Here is a 21,472-nt window from a genome sequence, read left to right on the forward strand (position 1 = left end):
ACTACAACCTCTGCCCCCTGGGATGGCTGGTTTTTTAGCCTGAGCACATGGAAGATTTAAGTTGCTAGTTATGGAGAGGAAGAGAATAGACAGAGGAACAGATGTAGGGTAGAGGTGAGTAAAGTAGGAATGAGGAGTTCAGTGTGGAGAAGATACAGTTAGTTATCTAAGGGAGTGTGTCAAGGATGCAATTGGATGCATGAGTCTTGAGTTCTAAAGGAGAGATCCTGCTTAATGTGAGACTATAGTTTAGAGGAAAAGAAGAGACTAAGAATTGAGCACTTGGCTGTCCATTTATAGAGGTAAGGAAGATGAGGACAAATAAGAAAAGGAAACTTGAAAAGGAATGGCCAATGAGAAGCAAAATTAAGAAAGTGTGGCATCCTGGAAGCCTAGGCAGGGAAGGGCATCAGAGTAGAAGAAGGAATCCTTTGTGTTAAGGAGGAAGGTCAACAGGAGGAAGATTGAGGATTAAACATTGAATGTGGCAATCCTGGTTTAGTTTAACAGAAGCCGATACAGGGAGAATGGGAGGTGGAAAGAGGAATTAGAAACAATAAATATGGACAACTCTTTTGAGATGTTTTGTTTAAAAGGAGATTTACAAAAAGGAATGGTAGCTGGATAACAGGATATTTGGGTTTCTTTGGCTTTTGTTCTAATATGAGAAATATCATGACACATTTGAATATAAATTAGAAAGATCTAGTAGAAAGGGTGAACTAATGATGCAGGGATGAGAGGGAGAATTAGACAACAATTATCTCGTGTTGATGTAACATTATTCTTTTTACTGTTGATGTTCATTTAATTGCTTCTGATTTTTTACTATAATGTTGCAAAGAAAATATTTGTGCCTAATTATTTTTTATTATTGAGATCATTTTCTTAAGATAAATTTGCATTTGAGAAATTACTGGGTTAAAGATTACTAATATTTTTAAGACTCTTAACACTGCCCTATTGCTTTAAAATCAATTAAACATTACTAATAAAATATAAATGATAAAATTTTATTGCAACCTTGCTAGAGTTATGCCATATAACTTACGGAATTCCATAATTCGTGGAATTCCTAGTGTTTCAGCTACCCTTTTTCTATCAGACTATTAGGTTCTAAAAGACAGGATAATGTCTCAATTTTTTTGTTGCCATCTATTGTTTAGGCCAAATATTTCTCTAGTAATAATAATTACAACAGTTATCTGAAATCTCTCTGTGTTCAATCATAATGGTATGCATATATTATGGTGAGAAAAGACATCATCAGTTTTGGAATCAGAGCAGCCAGTATTTGAATCCCAGATTCATTACTTTGCCTTTGCTTAAGTCACTTTAATTTCACCATCAATATAAAAATTAATCATACTTGTTTCTAAGTCATTTAAACTGCTAAAATAAGATATCTGTAAAGTCCCAGTACCAAGTAAGAAAATTTTGGTGGAAAATAGTGGAACTTCCAAAAGAAATTTATGTTTATTATGAAAATAGTTTATGAGCATTTAATATTTTTTAAGTCAGGAAGATAAAAACATTCCTCATAAAACACACCTTGCCCACAGCCCATAAAGTTATCATCTTACAGTTTTGTTAATTCCCATGGAAAAAAAATCCTCATGAATTTCAATTGTAGTAAACTGTTGAAACAGCAAGCACCTGGGATATCTCCTGGGAAAGCACAGGCTGCTACAGTAGTCCTGGGATCCGCAGTGTCTCTAGAAATAGCACCAGGCGGTTACCTTCAGGTGACTAAATGAGGCTTCATCTCAACACACAAGCTTAGAAAGCTTTACGATCAGTCCTGCTTGCTATGGTGAGGAAATAGCACGAAAAAGAGTACAAATGGAAGTCGACTTCATCACAATATCCAGTCAATTTCCAAACAGGTAAGATAATCTATCATGATAGGCAGAGGGTCCTCTGTGTAATATTGCCAGCTTAGGCGGGTAAATATTAAGATTTATGTCTATAGCTATTCATGTAAATGTAGATAAATGAGTCAGCATAGAACCTCTGTGATATCTAGAGAAATATCTTTAGCCTAAAAGTCTGAAATTAAAAGAAAATGCTATGCAATCATTCAACATATCGTAACAATAAAGATCCTACCACAATCATAAGAAGTTTCTTGTCAAATCATAACCATCCTAAGGAGAATAGAATTATAAATACGTTCACTTGAACAGAACTCAAAAATTCTTAAAGACATTGAATGGAGCAGATATTTTCTGTTTTGTTCAGTGTGGTTCCCACACTGACATTGGAGAAAAGATGACTATAACTAGAAAAGAATATTGAGAGAGGGTTACAGTGTGTTAATTCACTAAATCTAGACATTTTTATAATAATGGCAACTCAGGTACCCTGTGTTTGTATGCAGACTTCACTAAAAGACTAGTCAGTATCTTCCGTTATAATCGCATGTGGGGAACCAGTGAGTGAAAGTCAGTGCTATGAGACGTTGTCGCCAAATTCCCAGCTGGAGAATTCAGCTTTGTTGTTTTTCGTTAGTAAACCAAGAACCTTACTCTTTAACCTTGGCTTAAATATGGCTCTTGTTAAAAATGATGCATAAATTCATTAGTTAATCTGTATAGAAAGTGCTATCCTCAGGGGAAAAACATCACACAATGTCTGTTTCACTTAAGTTTATTTCAAAAAATATTTATTTAGTTCCCACTGTGTTCTAGGCATTGCACAAAGTTCTGTACATACAAAGACTAAAAATAAGAATTTAGTTTGAGTGTTTAAAAACAATATAATGGTTCTGGTATTGATACAAAGTTATAGATAATTTTAATTTTGTCTGTGATCCTTGATGATGAATAACAGTGTCAAAAAATAATGCATCTGGTAGTTACATCCATCTTAATAATATAATTGGATTAACTTTCTGTCTGATTCAATATTGCAGAAAACAGTCATCAGGATGGCCCAAATAAATCATTTGATTCAAGAAGTCAAGCTCTGTTCCCCACAAAATAGAGAGCTGCCAGATTTTCTTTTATTTTTTTTACTTATGTCTCTGGTGTGAGACTTGAGCAGGTAATAATGCCAAATGATAGGTTAGCAAGAATTTCCAAGCAGGATTCAGGGCTTAGCAGCAAGATTTTAGACTAAAGGGAAAGGAAGGTTTTTGGTGATTTTCTTTTAATGTTTATTGTATATATAGTTTTGAATATGAGGAGGACTAACCTGTTTAAATCTTTCATTTAAAAGAAATTAAGCTTCAAAGAAGATATGGCTTCTTAGCCTTATACACCAAAATAGCTTACCCTACAGGATTCAGAGTCTTCAAGGTATTTTTTTAAAATTGCTATTGCGAATTACTCAGTTGATAATTGGTTCTGGGTTGTGTTGTATCAAATTAGCCATTTCTATATTTAGCTGTCACAAAAAGGAATAAGCTATAAATAGTATCCCTTGTTTTTCCAATCAATATATGTACTTATATCTAACAATTTAATAATTAGAGATGGTGCAATCCTAATAAATACCATGACCCCGATCATGCTAAAAGAGAAAACAGAATTTTACTGTGGAAATTGAGAAGTAATAACAGGATGACATAGGCAGAGTCATGTTGTGCATTAAAGTTATGCTGCAGACGACATCACTTAGAATCTTTCTTTTCTAAAAATGAGGTGGTTCTCAAGGTGCTAATCACTAAAATAACACCTTGTGGAAAATTATATGCTTATTGTTGTTTTGCCATATCCTTCTTCAGATGAAAGGACCACAAAAACACTAGCTAAAACTTATTCCACACTCTGTCTTTATTCATTTTTACTTATGCAGAAAATTATTAATTCCCCCGTGACAGAAAAATTAAGACTACTCAGAATAAAAGTTGAAAGACATTAAATCATAGAGTTTTTATTTGCATCTCAAAAGCACATGCCAATAAATCTCATTTCATTTTACTGTGTTTCTTAGAGAATTGTGTAGTTCACCAGAAGACTGAAAACACAGAATCCTATTACAGCCATTGAAGTGAAACATAAACTACTTCATGGAGGGAACAGAAATAAAATTGTATAGTACCCTTCCATGTAGCATTAGACTTCAAACTACCCTTGTGATCAGAGTGATGTTTTAGAGCTTCTGTGGTCTCTGTGCCCCATCAGAGCTCAAGGTTCTGCATGTGATCAGTTGGAAGTCCCAAAAGAATATATTCCTGTTGATTGAATATAAGCATATAAAGGTAGCCATCTCCTTATTTCACCCATATCTGAAATAAAGCTCCAACAACCTGTAAGCATTGTTATTAAACAAGGTGTTATTTAAAGAAAAGAATAGCATTTATATATTCAATGGCTCAGGACAGTATCAGTTTATGACTAGAATGCAAAGGCATTGAGGGTTGAAGGATTATTATTTTGCCCTTGGACATCTACTTCTAAGCATCCCTAAATGCTCCTTCGAAGTTAGCTTGGTCTCAATTCTTACTGAACACTGTAATGAGAAGGCTTCTCTGTCCTTTCAGAAAACTCCATGAATCGAAAAGTCCGGGCTATGATGATTAGAGTTTTGTTATTTTGATGGGGCTGAATGTAGAAACCTGATTTGTCTGACCTCGTTTTTCAGACATCTGCCTGAGTGTTGAGCTTTTGTCCACACAGGGTTTCTGCCTGACCCTGATTCCAGTCATTTTCAAGTCAAGCTTTGGCTGCTGGGTTCTGCCATCAGCATGAGAAATACTGAAGGAAGGGGAGGGGAGTAATAACGAGGGGAGGCTGAAAGAGAACAAAGAACAAGAATAACTGGGAAAAATAACATCCCAGTAAAAGATAGAAAACATAATCAGGGGAGGGGAAGGTGGAAAGTTCTGTTGACTAAAACATATAATAATGAGAATTGAATACTTTGTTAAAAGCAAGTAACTTGCTATTATGTTTGTTTACTGTACCCAGGATATCTATTTGTGGTTAAATCGTGATTTTTCCTCCTGTCTCTAAAGAACTTTGTATTAAATCTCTGTTTTCTTCTATTTCATCCACAGACCTGTCTGTAACTTTTATAAAAATATTTTTACAAGCATAAATAGACAGGAAATCACAAAGTATAGAAATAATACTATCATAAAAAGTATATAGAGTATTATTTTATATTTTATGGAAGCCTTATTTCCTCCAGTGAATTTGTACTTGGAAGAGTGAAGACCTTCACCATTTCATAATTTTTATAAACAGCTTATAAGGATGGAGGCTTACTCAAAATTGTATAGAATTTAAAGTTTTTAGAACAATATACAAAAGCGCTTCATTTAATTTCTAAATTTTAGGTCTTTGCAGGTGAAAGCAAAGTTTTTATCACAAGAATGTTACTAGGGGACATGAAAGGGGACACTAATTAAGAGGTAATATTAAAATAGAAGACAGAGATTAATGAAGGAAAAACTAGGTTATAAAAAGCATTTCAAATGAGTAGGATAAGGGCTTCTAAATCACTAATTTGGCTTTGTTTCAATATTAATATTTAATTAGTAGTGGTAAAAATGAAGAAAAGAAAGATGAATGTGAATTTAATTCAAAGTCTTTAAAGGATCTCCTACACAATTTAGGATTTCAGTTGCATGATCACAGAAGCTGTAAGTGAAGGGGCAGGATGGAGGGTGAATGGAAGCAGAGGTTCTGAACTCAAATAACTTTTCTTAAAATGTGCCATTTTGACCTTCAATTTTGGAAAAATATATATATATATTCAAATATATATATATATTCTCTCCAGAAACAAATGATAGCATTTCAGCAAAACCAAATTGTTTTGACCATTGCTTTTTCCTGCGGTCTAGAGTTTCTGACTGACTTTTGGTGAAACTCCTTGACAAGTGTACTAATCCCTAACTATAAACACGGCAAATCCAATGAGGCCACTTTTAATGTTGATACCATTACTGTTCTGGTTAGTATCAAGACCTTCATTTCATCAACATAGTTGTTACTCCACTTCCCCTTGTACTGAGTATCCAAAGAAGCTAGTCACTGAATTAATCATTTTCAACATCGATGTGTAGCAAAGACATATCTTTAAGCCAAGTTTACTGAACACTTTTTATCTGCCACTTCTAGCTGTTTTACAGCTAATAGTGATGGTAGCGTCCAGCCATCTGGTGCAGCTGCTGCCATCACGCTGGCCGCTGTAGGGTGGGTATGGGAAGGAGGCCGACAGACGCCCCCCCCCCGACCCCCAGCAGCAGCCCACTGCCCTGGGGACTGCCCAATGGGGTGGGGTCGGGTTGCGCTTCAGGCAAGAGGGAGCTCTGGCTAGCCCCTGAGCTCTGGGGCCACAGGTGGCACCATCGCTCCAGCCCTGCTACTGGTCCAGGTCCAGCAAGGACCTGGAGCCCCCGCCTCAGGCTGCCAGGGGGCTTGGCCAGGTGCACTGCTCCACGGAGCCTGCAGGAGATGGGACAAGTGGTAGCTCCGCCCCTTCCAAGTTGGCAGGTGGGAGGTCTCCAGGTACAACGGCAGCTGTCCAAGCCACCGCTGCAACCTGGGCACCCCTGTGATCTCGGGAGCCAGGAGTAGGCAGTAGCCCCGCCCTCCTGGGTCAGGCTGCAGATGCCCACGTCAGGGCTGTGGATCTAGGCCTTCTGCTCCACAGAGCAAGCAGGAATCCTGCCTCCTCTTCCCCCAGCTGTAGCCACCCAAACTGGGGATGCAGACCCAGGCATGCCTGCATTCTTGCCATTGCAGGCTTGGAGTGCCTATTTTTTCTACCTGGCCTTTCCCCATTCCTGGCACACACTGTAATCTAGGAGCAGGGTTGGGGCTGAGTCCAGGTTCTGTCACAGCCCGAGCTGTGTTCACAGGCTTAGGGCAGTGCTGACATGTCAGCCCCCATGGCCTTGGACCCTCCAGACTTTGGGTGTCAAAAAGAGGGGAAGCTGAAGAGGGACTGAGAGCAGCTGGGTGCCGACCTGCAGGTGCCTTTTGGTGCCAGCAGCCTGGGCACCATGGATGGCCATGGGAGGCAGACAGGCTCCTGGGCAGAGAAGGGTGGGTCCCCAGTAAAACCTGAGGGTGGGAGTTGGCAGTCCTGCAGACCCAGAGCTGGAGCTGGGCCCACAATGGCTGCCCGTGAACCAATCAGCACACACTTCCCCACCCTCTGAGGCCCATAAAGGCCCCTGGCTCAGCCAGAGCAGGCAGAGGATGGAGAGATAAAGAGGGGAGGGGACAACCAGCTGCAGAAAGGAGATATCCTTTGCTGAAAGTAGGAGAGGACAGAATGACCAGCTACAGAGAGGAGCTATCAACTGCAGGTCTCCTCTGAGCTGTTCAAACACTTAATAAAGCTCATCTTTGAGTTGTTCACCCTTTACTTGCCTGCATACCTCATTCTTCCTGAATGCAGGACAAGAACTTGGGCAAAGATGCCACCAGACACAGAAGTTTCTGGCCAGAAAATCGACACCCTAAAGATCCTGTATCAATAGCTAATGTAGGGTCCACATTAAAGACTATAAAAGGGATGTAGTTATTCCCATGTGTCAGGTGAAGAAACTGAACCTCATTTTTTTCAGCTCAGAAGAAACTTGACCAAGGCCACTCAACCCAGGTTTAAACCCAAGTCAGCCTTACTAATCCCTATTTTAACTATTATTTGATAATGTGGCAGTTTTTTATTGGTATTTACCCACCTACCTGCAATATCTAAACACACAAACACATTTATTTTGTTAAGCTGTGTTCAGGCTCCCTAGCAATTTAGAAAACATGCAAGCACTTTTAAATGTGTGCACAAAAGTCAAGAAGCTCCTGTATATTGTCCTTGTCCACAAGGTCTTACCCTTTTTAAATTTAAAAGATATTTAAATTTAAATAAATTTACATATCTTTTCTCACTATCAATACTCATTTAGCTCTTTTGTGAAATGTTTTAATTAGCTGATCACCTGATCATAACAACAACTGAGCAAGGATATCAGAAACTGAATAAGTTGATATTGCAACTGTTTATGAAATGTCTCAACGTATTACTCTTACCAATACTGTTAGTTATTTCATGCGTTAGAAGGGGTAGCTCATCAGTAATGTAGGGAGATTAAGAAGGAAGATTAAGTCATCTAAGGTACTATTGCTGTAGTATAAATGTCATAGTTCTTTAAAACTATGGGGAAAGAGTATATTCTCTCTGTTTACCATCCTATCTGTACTCTTTTGTTCTGAGCAAATTGGTCATGGTGTTCTGCCTGTTTCTTTATTATACCTCACTTCTTCACTTCTTAAAACGGTCAGTATATACTAACAACATACTAACTTTAGTTTACTAATACTGAATTGGACCAACCCTTAAAAACTCACTCAGTAACCTTTTGGGATAAACAAGTCTGCAGTTGTACAGAATGCAGCTATATTGCTGTACAAGGAACTTGCATCTGCACTTCTTTTTTACTTTCCACACATTATTTAATTAGTTCAACTATTAGTTACTACTTATTGCCACTGTTACATTATCCTATTACTGTTTTGTTTAAATGCTGAAATAATAGCATTTATGTAACAGAACATTAAATAACAGCATAACACATAATTTCAAATACCTGTTTTTTACATTTGTATGTTAAAGTAATAACAGTGGACAGTTATATACACTACATTTTATTATAATATTTTAGGCCTGGTAATGCTATATTCTGGCCTGGCTCTCTAAAATTTGTTCACCCTATTTGACTTTCACTCTAATAACTATCGGCTTTTTTATTATTATTATACTTTAAGTTCTGGGTTACATATGCAGAAAGTGCAGGTTTGTTACATAGATATACACATGCCATGGTGGTTTGCTGCATCCATCACCCTGTCATCTACAATAGGTATTTCTCCTCATGCTGTCCCTTCCCAATCCCCTGACCCTGCCGATAGGCCCCAGTGTGTGATATTCCCCTCCCTGCGTCCATATGTTCTCATTGTTCAACACCCACTTATGAGCGAGAACATGCGGTGTTTGGTTTTCTGTTCTTGTGTCAGTTTCCTGAGAATGATGGTTTCCAGCTTTATCCATGTCCCTGCAAAGGACATGAACTCATTCTTTTTTATGGCTGCATAGTGTTCCATGGTGTGTATGTGCCACATTTTCTTTTCCAGTCTATCATTGATGGGCATTTGGGTTGATTCCAAGTCTTTGCTATTGTGAACAATGCTGCAATAAACATATATGTGCATGTGTCTTTATAGTAGAATGATTTGTAATCCTTTGAGTATATACCCAGTAATAAGATTACTGGATCAAATGGTATTGCTATTTCTAGATCCTTGAGGAATTGCCACAGTGTCTTTCCCAATGGTTGAACTAATTTACACTCCCAGCAACCAAAAAGTGTTCCTATTTCTCCACATCCTTCCAGCATCTGTTGTCTCCTGATTTTTTAATGATCACCTTTCTAACTGGCATGAGATAGTATCTCAATGTGGTTTTGATTTGCCTTTCTCTAATGACCAGTGATGATGAGCTTTCTTTCATGTGTTTGTTGGCTGCATAAATGTCTTCTTTTGAGAAGTGTCTGTTCATATCCTTCACCCACTTTTTGACATAGTTGCTTGTTTTTTTTTCCGGTAAACTTGCTTAAGTCCTTTGTAGATTCTGGACATTAGCCCTTTGTCAGATGGGTAGATTGCAAAAATTTTTCCCATTCTGTTGGTTGCCAGTTCACTGTACTGATAGTTTCTTTTGCTGTGCAGGAGCTCTTTAGTTTAATTAGATCCCATTTGTCTATTTTGGCTTTGTTGCCATTGCTTTTGGTGTTTTAGTCATGAAGTCCTTGCCCTTGCTTATGTCCTGAATGATATTGCCTACGTTTTCCTCTAGGGTTTTTATGGTGTTAGGTCTTATGTTTATATCTTTAATCCATCTGGAGTTAATTTTTGTATAAGGTGTAAGGAAAGGATCCAGTTTCAGCTTTCTGCATATGGCTAGCCAGTTTTCCCAACACCATTTATTAAATAGGGAATCCTTTCCCTATTGCTTATTTCCGTCAGGTTTGTCAAAGATCAGATGGTTGGAGACATGTGGTGTTATTTCTGAGGCCTCTGTTCTGTTCCATTGGTCTGTATCTTTGTTTTGGTATGAGTACCATGATGTTTTGGTTACTGTAGCCTTGTAGTATAGATTAAACTCAGGTAGCGTGATGCCTCCAGCTTTGTTCTTTTTGCTTAGGATTGTCCTGGCTATGTGGGCTCTTTTTTGGTTCCATATGAAATTTAAGGTGGTTTGTTTCCAATTCTGTGAAGAAAGTCAATGGTAACTTGATGGGGATAGCTTTTGAATGTATAAATTACTTTGGGCAGCATGGCCATTTTCACGATATTGATTCTTCCTAACCATGAGCATGGAATGTTTTTCCATCTGCTTGTGTCCTCTCTTATTTCCTTGAGCTTACACTTTTCATGTGAGTTTCAGTGAGGATCACATGGCCTCCTTGAACCACATTTTGAGAATCAGGACTTGAAGGCTTCTAATTACCTACACATTAACCATCAAACAGCCTTTTTCTGTTCACATTTTTCTTAACCTCCAGCAGTATCTGCCTCTGTTGAGAAACCTCTTTTGGAAACACTCTACTCATGACTTCACAACACCATTTGCCATGATGTTTCTCTGACCCTTCTACAAGCACAGATATCTGTGCTGAAATCAAGGCCAGCTAGCAAGAAAAGTTGTAAAGTTGTAGAGCCCATTTTTTTGGTCTGACTTTTTGGTGCCACGTGTTGGTGTTTTAGTGGACCAAGACATAACAGCTCTTTCCTGCTTGAGAAAGATGGAGGAAGCAGGGCTAAGGGGATCAAAAATGTCAATTCTATTGCTGGTAGAGCTGCTGACTTTGTGATTTGAAAGCATGAAAGTGATGTTCTTTAATGACTGCATCTCCTTCTTAAGCAGATTTTCTCACCAGTCACAGGCAGCAATGGTAAACTGCAGCACTCCCCTGCAGGGACAGTGCCTTTCGGGCTTACTTTACCACTTGCAAAGAAAAGACCAGATTATACAATCTTTACAGGCAAGCAGACCCCCAGAGGAAAGCACAGAGCTGCAGATGTCCCACTGTATTATTCCAAATGCACCAGTTACACAAGTCAATTTCCCTCTCCTGGGGAGACTGACGAGAGGAAGAATCCAGGAGTATTATTATACTAAAACTGCTACCACACAGAATAAAACATCAGGACTGGGAAATAAAGTGTTTCCTCCAAAAATCATAGAAAGGGGAAAGCCATAGAAATGTGGTAGTTATAGAATCACATGAAAATGGATAAATATTTGTATGATATATGTTGGTATATGTAATATATTCGTATATACATATGTACATTATATGATATAATATAACCTGTGTATCAGAAAAAAACTAACACTAAAAATACCACAGCCTTATCTCAGGGTAATGGGATACATGATTATGAATAATACTTATTTATTTTTTCTAATTCACTGTATTTTCTTTCTTTTTGTGAAATGGATTTCCTCTTATGCCCACTCTGGAGTGAAGTGGCATGGTCTTGGCTCACTGCAATCTCTGCCCCTCTGGTTCAAGTGATTCTCCTGCCTCAGCCTCCCGAGTAGCTGGGAATACAGGCACCTGCCACCATGCTCAGCTACTTTTTGTATTTTTAGTAGAGACAGGATTTCTCCATGTTGGACAGGCTGGTCTCAAACTTGACCTCCAGCAATCCACCTGCCTCAGCCTCCCAAAGTACTGGGATTACAGGTGTGAACCACCACATCTTGCCTAATTCATTATATTTTCTAAATCTTCTGTCATGTGCATTAACTTATATAATTAGAAAAGTAAATTTTAAAACTCTCAAATTAGCAAGAAATGAGCATCAACCCTGGATAAGTTTGAATTTGATTTACAACCAATATAGCATAAAATATACATTGATATTGCCTATTAGAATTGAGTTTCAAAAAGTTGATAAGACTAACTTTTGATTTTGTTCACTCTTAAATGTTATAGTGGACAAAGTCTCAGAGACATGTTAATTCTAAATCAAATACAAAATTGTGCTAAATCAAATCTATGTGTTTTTAATGATTAGGTATTACAGGTGAACTAAATCGAACTTACCTTCAAGTGCAAGGCCCGGGTTTGTTACCCTTTCCAAGCCTATAATATAACTCAGATTCTTTCACTAGGTAACTACCCAGTGTTGGTTATCATGATTCATGTGTTCCTTCATTTCACAAGGATTTATTAAATACTTACTTTGTGCCAGGCACTGTTTCAGGTCTTGAGGAGACAGCAGAGAACCAGACTGACAAGGTCCCACACCAGTGGATCCCACATTTTCTTAAAGTAAAATTATACAATAAACAAGTAAACAATAAACTGTCAGATAGTGATAAATGCTATGAGTAAAAGAAAACAGGGTGATGTGATAGAGTGCGGTCAACCTAGGGTGGCCTCTCTGAGGAAGTGACATTAAGACAGAGCTGAACAACCAGAAGGAGCCACCATGCAATAATGGCTAACACCTCCCCAGGCAGCAGGCAGGTGCATGCCAAGGCCATAAGGTAAAAATGAGCATAGCTGGCTTGAGGAACTGGAAAAAGGACAGAGTGACTTAAAAAGGTGTATGAGATGAAGCTCAGAGCTAATAGGAGCCAGATAATGTAGGGCTTTTTGAGCCCACGTGATGGAATTTAACTCTACACAGGCTAGAAAGTTATTGGAGCATTTTAAGAGAGAAACAGAAGCTGAACTCCTGAAAAAAAAAATAGATTTAAAAATGAATGCAGGCTCGGGTACGGTGACTCACGCCTGTAATCTCAGCACTTTGGGAGGACAAGGTGGGCACATCAGGGGTTCGAAACCAGCCTGGCCAACATGGTGAAACCCTGTCTCTACTAAAAATACAAAAAAAATTATCAGGGTGTGGTGGCACATGCCTGTAATCCCAGCTACTCGGGAGGCCAAGGCAGGAGAATCACTTGAACCCAGGAGGTGGAGGTTGCAGTGAGCCAAGATCACAGCACTGTACTCCAGCCTGGGCAACAATGAATGCAAAATACCGAGAAACTATAAACACAAGTTTTGTGTCATCTACTGTCTGATACAATCAGGAGAGTCCATATCTTGTCTACAACAATCACAAAGAATAAATTGGCAGAATTCAGAAGATAAATGAAGGTAACAAAAAACAATGAGAGAAATTGAAATCACATTTTAAACAAAATAAGTAGAAAAGATTCTGCTGAAAAATATAAGGACATAGAGTGCAGAACTGAGAGAATTTTAGGTGAATAAAGACATACAAATTAGAGAAAAGAAGCACATAAAATAATGTGGTGAGATAGAAAGACAAAGAATATATAATTGCATAATTGGTGTCTTTGAAGATGAGACCGAAATGTTTAGACAAAAAATCATTCAAATGTATAGTAGGGGAAAATATTACTGAAATAGGCTCTGGAATCTGTAGACTATAACGGCATACCACATTACAGGCACTATCAACCCAAAGAAGTATCCTGGTGAAGTTTTGTAACTTTAAAGATAAACACTCTTATGAGATGGGGGGCAGAAAAGGCAAGGGATCTACAAGACAGACTAGCCTCAGGCCAGGGTATTTTTCATGGCAACTCTCAGTGCCAGAAGGCATTGGAAAATAGCAGCAGAGTTCAAAGAGAAAAAAAAAAAAGATCGAGTCAGTGGTTTAATATCCAGCCAAGCTGTTATTTATTGTTAAAAGCACCATGAATACATTCACAAACATATAACGCCTCAGGAAACAGAGCACTTATGAGCCTCACTTGAAAGAAGCGATTTGATATGAAACCCAGCTGAACAACAGATACATCAAAATATAGAATTCAAGAATGGTGACAACCTTCTAAAAATAGAAAACTGGTCATGAGCATTGAATCCATTTGAATATAATTACTATCACTATAGAACTGTAGAAATTGTGGTTTCGGCATATATGCATCAGTACAAACCCATATCTTAGTGGCTTAACACAATAAAATTTGTTTTTAACTCATATCACTATTTAATGAGGGTTTTTGAGTGGGACCCTCGGCTCCATGCAGTGATCTGGGGACTCTGATGTCTTCCTTTGTGTAGCTCCACCATTTTTAATACAGTTTTAGGGTGGCCCTGGACCCATCCAGCTTGTAGACAGAGGGAAGAGAAAAAGAGGGTGGAGAAGTCATCCTCATTGTTAACTGCCTGAGACTGAAAGTATCGCTTCACTTTCACTTATATTGATCATGGAGAATTCTGAGTAGTCTCTAATACACAGAATATAATGTCAGTATCATTAGATATAACAATATAGAAATAATATAATTATAAAAACTGGGAGGTTATAAGAGATGTATATTTTCTTATTTTTCATGGCAGAAGTTAATAAATACTTTCTAAATTTTATAAATCAAGAATTAATGGCTTAAATGTATTGTCATGCCTTATTTTCTGTTATAAATACAGACTTGGGAGGAATAATTGTAGAACAACAACTAAAAAACAAAGACAGAAAACTAAGGAAGTATAAAAACAAAATAAAATAAAAAGTAATAAAACGTATCCAGATCTGTTGAAATAATAGAATTGAATGGAATAAACTGATCTGTTAAATGTAAGAAATTATTAGATCAGAATCAAAACATGATATTTGATATCTATTATAAATATAGAAATATATCTCAGATATATTAATAAATGAAAAAAGCAAGTTGGGGAACAAAATGTATAGTTTAATCCTATTTGTATTTAATAGTAATATATATTATATATGATATATACATGTTGTTTTATACTTTATACACATAGAAAATATTTGGAAGTATATATAAGAAATGGTTAGCAGGGTTCTTTCTAGGGATTGGGATGAAGGACAAGGATAAGCATATTGGTACTTTTTACCATATATCTATCTGTACCTTAAATTTTGTTTTAATAAGCATGATATTTTTACTATAAAAGTATAAACAAAAAAATCCTGAAGTCCAACACAGTTCTATTGGAGAACTGAAAGGAACAAGCAAAGGATAGGGGAGAGGTCAGAGAAGACTGGCAGAATGGCCTTTGCTAACCATGAATCTTGAATCCAGGTAGAGGAGTTAAAGATTCCAGGTAGCAAAACGGTTGAATCTCCAAGGTTAAGGAATAGCCCCTAGCACTGATCCCCATGTGCACTGACAATGTGGAAAGGACATGGCATGTTTAATAAACCTTGGGTATGCCTGGAGTATGACGTGTGTGGTGGAAAGGTGTAAGAGGTTAAGACTGGAAAGACAGGGCAAATTTGGTGAATGGCAGAGTTAAGATCATTCATTAGAAAATGAGATTTTCTCACAGTATTTTGAACAGAATAGTAACTTGATTGGGTTAGCATTTTACACAAATAACTATGATGTTGATATGGGGAATTAGTTAGAGACCACAGAAAACTGGCAACCCATTAGGATTCTAGTCAAATAATCTAGTTAGTCATGATGATGATCTGAGCCAAAATGATGGAACTATAGATGAAGAGAATATGGGTTCAACATTCAAGAAACATTTAGCAGGTAGAATAGACAGAACTTGACTATTCATTGGATATCATGGGAGTGGCAGAGTGAAGACTACAGAAGGGTCGGGATGATACCCAAATATGATAGTTCATTTCATTATGTGAATGTAGAAAGAGAAGCAAATTTGGTTGTGGATAGGAAGAGGGAGAAAGGTAAGTTCAGTTTGAGTAATGATGAGTTTGAAGTGTGAGTGGAACATTCAGGAAGAGAGAAGCAGGTATAAGACCCCGAGAAAGGTGGAAATGCAGAATATAGAAATAAAAATAATTAGTCTGTAACTAATAACAGAGGACAAGTGCAGAAAATTGTGAGAAGGGAAGGGGTGAAAGTATAAAATGTCTCTGACAGGTCAGGGTCCTCTGCTCAGTTCAAAGACATACACTGAGAACCTTTTGCTTTTATTTCTGGAAATTTCTTGCCATTCCAACCCCTTGGCCAAGAAGGGAGTTCAAGATTTCAGGTAGCAAAAAAGGGCACATTAGAGTTAGAAAGGGGTGGGTGGATTTCTTCTGACAAGCTTTGGTCCTCAAGGAAGCTGGGTCCTTTGTGGCCATTGGGAATTGAGACAGCACTTTTCTAAGAAGCCTTGAGATATCTCTTAGGAAGAGAGATGGACATTTGACCTTTGTCCCCTCACTGGACCACTGGCTGTGGTCCTAACTCTTACTTTACATGACCAAATGAAAGACCAGGCTGCCTAATAACTTTAGGAGAGGACCAACTGCCTCCCTGCCAGGGAAAAATAATTCAACCTTCCTTTAAAACTGAATAGCTAAAAGCCAATCACATACTTATAATTCAAACGTAATGCTGGTACCTAAATCCAAGTGCTACATTTCATGAATCCTATCACCCCGATTTGTACCTAAGGCCCATAGGCTTTAACTCCTTTGGTGGGCAGTCTGGGGACCAGAGAAAGTAAGTCTTGTCACAAAGTAATATTTCCTTCGTGAGGGGGAACAGTAGTAGGGTACTGACAACGGAATCTAACAAGACAGAGGCCTGATATATTCATATATAGATAGACTTGGAAGTCTTTGAATTTTGTATATTTTTTTTCTGTATGTGTATACAATTGTAACAACAATAAAATTACTCAATTGTTCTTACGTAGTAACTCTTTGAAATTATTTACTACTGTAAGGTAGCTTACCATTTGCATTTGGAAAGAACATTTTAATCTCTTTGAAATTAAAATCTTAAATCATTTGTATATTTAATGCTAGAAATGACCAATTGGGTTTAGAATCCAAACAAAAATATATCTCACAATATTGTATGGCAACTTGAAAACTGTTGCCTTGTTACTGCTGTGAAAATTTATATTCTGTCATAGTTGTTACGATTTCACATAATAGGATGAGGAGGGGCTGTGCATTTCTAGCATCTATCCAGAGAGAAGGAGGTAGCATATATTTTCTAACTATAGAAAGTCATCTATTTTTTATTTTGTCTGAAATAAAATTCTCATTTTTGTCTAGAATCCTTTCTTTTTCTCAAATTGCACTCATATATAATGCCTGGCACATATGAGGCCCTCAAATATATACATACCTGTTTGTACTATATTTTAGCATCACTGTTTTTATGGGGAATAGTCAGAAATCTGTGCATGCTCTACAAAATCAATCCAGCTTTTCTCAGGCAAGCAGAGAACTGAGGAAAATCATTCAAATGTTTGATGCAATGAACCAGATGATTACAGTTTCAACTAATTACTTCAATTCACTTCTTCTCTGTAGTTGTGTAGTCAAAATTTCTGTTTCAAATGTACAGCTTTTATATTTTTGCAAAGTTCCGTTTTTCAGTGATTTTTAAATCTTAGTTTCTATTTCACTTCCCATTTACCATTTCAATCTGAGACTTTAATACTGTTTCCACAGTTACAAGCCTCAGGTTAATCATGGCCCTGGGAATTGAGTTCTCCAGTGTGTACACAATCCCCTTGAGGGGGCTTGTGGGTTCCCAGCGTAGACGATTGGCTCCAAATCCTGCCCCTGGGGATTCAGGCACACTGTCCACCAGCTCACCCTGCCTGACAAACACTACTGGTGAGACAGAAGTCAGTGGTCGGTCATCACCATTGGAGAAAACTAAGGAATCCATCTTTGGTCTTGCAAGGGAAGGGTAGTAGACAGAGTCTCCAATACAGTGTCTCGTCTGTAATGGCAGCTTCTGCAGTCTGGCAGAGATGAACACAGGTCACTGGATGAAAGGAAGCCTCTGTTTCTCAGGACCACCAGGTAGACTGAGTTTTCTAATCTCCCCAGTGTGCCAGGTAGATGCATATATTGTGCTTAACAATATAATGCGATTTTCCTCATCACTGTATTTCCAAATCCTACTTGTCCTTTAAGGTTGGCCTCAAGATTTACTTTCTGCATTAAATTATTCTGTTAGGTATTAAATACATATTTAGGCTATTAAAAGTATAGAAAATGATGTGGCAAACACTTGTGTACCATTAGATGATTTTTATTTAATAAAAAGTATTACTCTCTGGAAGAAGGTAACGTTCTGTTGAAAGAGAAGTCAGTTTACCCAGGTCTAGTAGGAATTGCTTTCTGTGACATGCTAAGAAATGAACGAGGAACAGAAAGGTCTATTTCAACTTGTGTCTGGATTCAGCTACCTCTTTTTTTGCCTCACCAAGACTTTGCCACTGCCTTTACCCATGATAAGCTCCATCTGCCAAGCCACCTCTAGAATAGAATTATGCTTCTGATGGACCTTCCCAGCCTCCCAAACAGCTCTCCAGCCAGGAATGAACACCCAGGGAACCAGTTAAACTTCCTGCTTGTATTGACTCAGAGCCTAACAGAAAACAGAAGAAAATGTTGCAACATTATTAAGGTTCTTGGTCAATTCTCTGTCTACAAGTTAGCAGCTTCTTTCCTCAGAATTCTGACTTTCTCCTTGTTAAAGGTGGAATTGCATTTCACCTCATCACCAGCCCAGAATTCATATGTTGAAGTTCTAGCCTCCCAGTACCTATGAATGTGACCTTATTTGGAATAAGTTTGTTGTAGGCGTAATTAGTTAAGAAGAGGTTTTACTGGAATAGGATGGGCTTCTGATCCAATATAATGGATTCCCTTATAAAAAGAGAAAATTTGGACATAAACACTCAGAGGGAAGATGATGTGAAGACACAGGGAGAAGACAGCCAAATGATGACAGATGGAAAGATTAGAGTGATGTATCTGTAAGCCAAGGAACCCCAAGGATTGCTGGCAAATACCAGAAGCTAGAAGAAGCAAGAAAGGATTCTCCCCTACAAATTTAAAAGGGAACATGATCCTGCTGACTCTTTGATTCAGACTTCTAGCCTTTATTACCATGAGACAAGAAATTTCTGTTGTTTTAAGGTTTAAAAAAAATTAAGATAAATTTTTAAAATTTAAAAGTGTTACTGATGGTGTTTGATATAACTTTCTATATACTCCAACATAATTCTTATTTCTCCTTCCCAGAAGCAAGTTGTTGCCTATTATTGGGCTCTTAGGTAGGGTTTTTCAATGATTCTGCCCTTTCCTGGATCTTAATTTTTTAAGAGGAGTCTAGTTCCAGGTCCCTAACTTAACCAAATCTTAGGGCCTGTGCCTCCATGCAAGTATTAAGAGACCCTGAGGTGGAAATGCAGTCCAGAGCTTTAGCTGGACCCATCATCTTGACTGGGAACACTTACACCTCTTTTGACCTCCCAAATTCTCTCTGACTCCTGTAGCATTGAGCATTTAATCCACTTTCCAGTCACTTATTTAGCACCTACTTACAGGTACAAAATAGAGGATGTATTACAGTATTTCCTTATAAGACTATAAATCCTTGAAGCAGTATTATTCTCTTTTTATTTTATTTTTTTTTTTTTTTTTATTTTTTTTTTTTATTGCATTTTAGGTTTTGGGGTACATGTGAAAAACATGCAAGGTTGATGCTTAGGTGCATACGTGGCAGTGTGATTTGCTGCCTTCCTCCCCTTCACCCATATCTGGCATTTCTCCCCATGCTATCCCTCCCCAATTCCCCACCCCCCCGCTGTCCCCCCCACTCCCCCACAACAGACCCCCATGTATAGTGCTCCCCTCCCTGTGTCCATGTGTTCTCCTTGTTCAACACCCGCCTATGAGTGAGAACATGTGGTGTTTGATTTTGTGTTCTTGTGTCAGTTTGCTGAGAATGATGGTTTCCAGGTTCATCCATGTCCCTACAAAGGACGCGAACTCCTCGTTTTTAATGGCTGCATAATATTCCATGGTGTATATGTGCCACATTTTTCCTGTCCAGTCTATCATCGATGGGCATTTGGGTTGATTCCAGGTCTTTGCTATTGTAAACTGTGCTGCTATGAACATTCGTGTGCATGTGTCCTTATAGTAGAACGATTTATAATCCTTTGGATATATGCCCAGTAATGGGATTGCTGGGTCAAATGGAATTTCTATTTCTAGGTCCTTGAGGAATCGCCACACTGTTTTCCACAATGGTTGAACTAATTTACACTCCCACCAACAGTGTAAAAGTGTTCCTATTTCTCCACATCCTCTCCAGCATCTGTTGTCTCCAGATTTTTTAATGATTGCCATTCTAACTGGTGTGAGGTGGTATCTCAATGTAGTTTTGATTTGCATTTCTCTAATGGCCAGTGATGATGAGCATTTTTTCATATGCTTGTTGGCTCTTTTTAAAGCAAACTGAGGAGAGTTCGCCTAAAGAGTTCCTACTCTATAGGATATTGCCCATGTATATCAGTCTCGTTATCAGAGAAGTCTGTACTCATAAGTATGCTTAGCTTTACAGAACATGTGATATTGCAGCCATTCAACAGTTATTGATAGCCTACTATGTCAAATTAGTGAATCAAGTATTGTAAGAATAAAAGAAGTGCATAAAGATTTATTTTCCCTACCTTGAGTATCTCTCAAATGATTGAGGCATTTTTGAAAATACATATAGTAAACTACTTCATTATTTCAGTGTAGTAATCATGCTGAGGCTTCAACAAAGGTTACTGTTATAATATTGTCATCATAATTTGTATTTTAGGAATTTTTTAATACTTAAATTTTTTCCAAAGCAAACCTGAAAGTTAAGTGTTTGCCCATACAACTGAATAAGAATTGTTTATCTTAGACCAAATCATCAGTATCACTGGCATTTTTACCAGAGTTTGAAAATGTATTCTTGCACCTCATTCTTTTGCCTTGCACTGGCAGCAAATCACTATGTATAGAAACTGCCAAGACAGGCCTTATGGAACTTACACAGCATCTTTCTCTCTGTGACTTGTGTGAACACAAATTGGAGATGGATAACTGAAATACACTTGGCTACAGATTCCATTCTGTCCTCTGGAACTGAACTAAAGAAAAATTATTCAAGGCACATTTCAATGAAATTCTTTATGAATTGACCATTTGTGCTTTTTATTATAACTGAACAAATTGCCTTATTATATAATACATTGTCTTTTTTAAAAAATCAACTTTTATTTTAGATTTGGGGTGTATAAGTGCAGGTTTGCCACATGGGAACCCTGTGTCATAACACTGAAGTTGAGGGTACATATGATCCCCTGACCCAGGAAGTGAGCACAGCACCCAATAGGCAGTTCCTCACCCCCTTCCCTTCCTCTCTCCTCCAGCAGTCCCCAGTGTCCATGGCTCTCATGTTTATGTCCATGGGTACTCAGTGTTCAGCTCCCACTTACAGGTAAGAACATGCAGTATTTGGTTTCCTGTTGCTGCCTTACTTTGCTTGGGATAATGGCCTCTGGTGGCATCCATGTTGCTGCAAAGGACATAATTTCATTCTTTTTCTCGCTGCATAATGTTCCATGGTGTATCTAATTTATCTTTTTAACTAATGCTATTTAAAACTTCACATTCAATGTTCCTATAATTTTATTTCTATCAAAGATGTTATAAAGTATTATTAGTATAAATGT

General features: G+C 37.9%; 1 protein-coding gene across 2 annotated transcripts in view; it reads left to right on the forward strand.

Moving 5' to 3' along the window:
• Window positions 1-21,472, forward strand: part of PTPRR (protein tyrosine phosphatase receptor type R) — a 283,107-nt gene that overhangs the window by 141,237 nt on the left and 120,398 nt on the right. Inside the window, exon 1 of one of the 2 annotated variants that reach the window (XM_012441340.3) lies at window positions 1,782-1,886. The exons of the other annotated variant lie outside the window; for it this stretch is intronic. The gene's annotated coding sequence lies outside the window, so the exon portion shown is untranslated. Of the gene's footprint in view, window positions 1-1,781; window positions 1,887-21,472 lie in introns of those variants that run through there. 2 annotated transcript variants of the gene reach the window in all.

Source organism: Aotus nancymaae, unplaced genomic scaffold (genome assembly GCF_030222135.1).
Source record: "Aotus nancymaae isolate 86718 unplaced genomic scaffold, 86718_ANA_hifiasm-v0.15.2.pri h1tg000016l, whole genome shotgun sequence".
NCBI classification, from domain to species: domain Eukaryota; kingdom Metazoa; phylum Chordata; class Mammalia; order Primates; family Aotidae; genus Aotus; species Aotus nancymaae.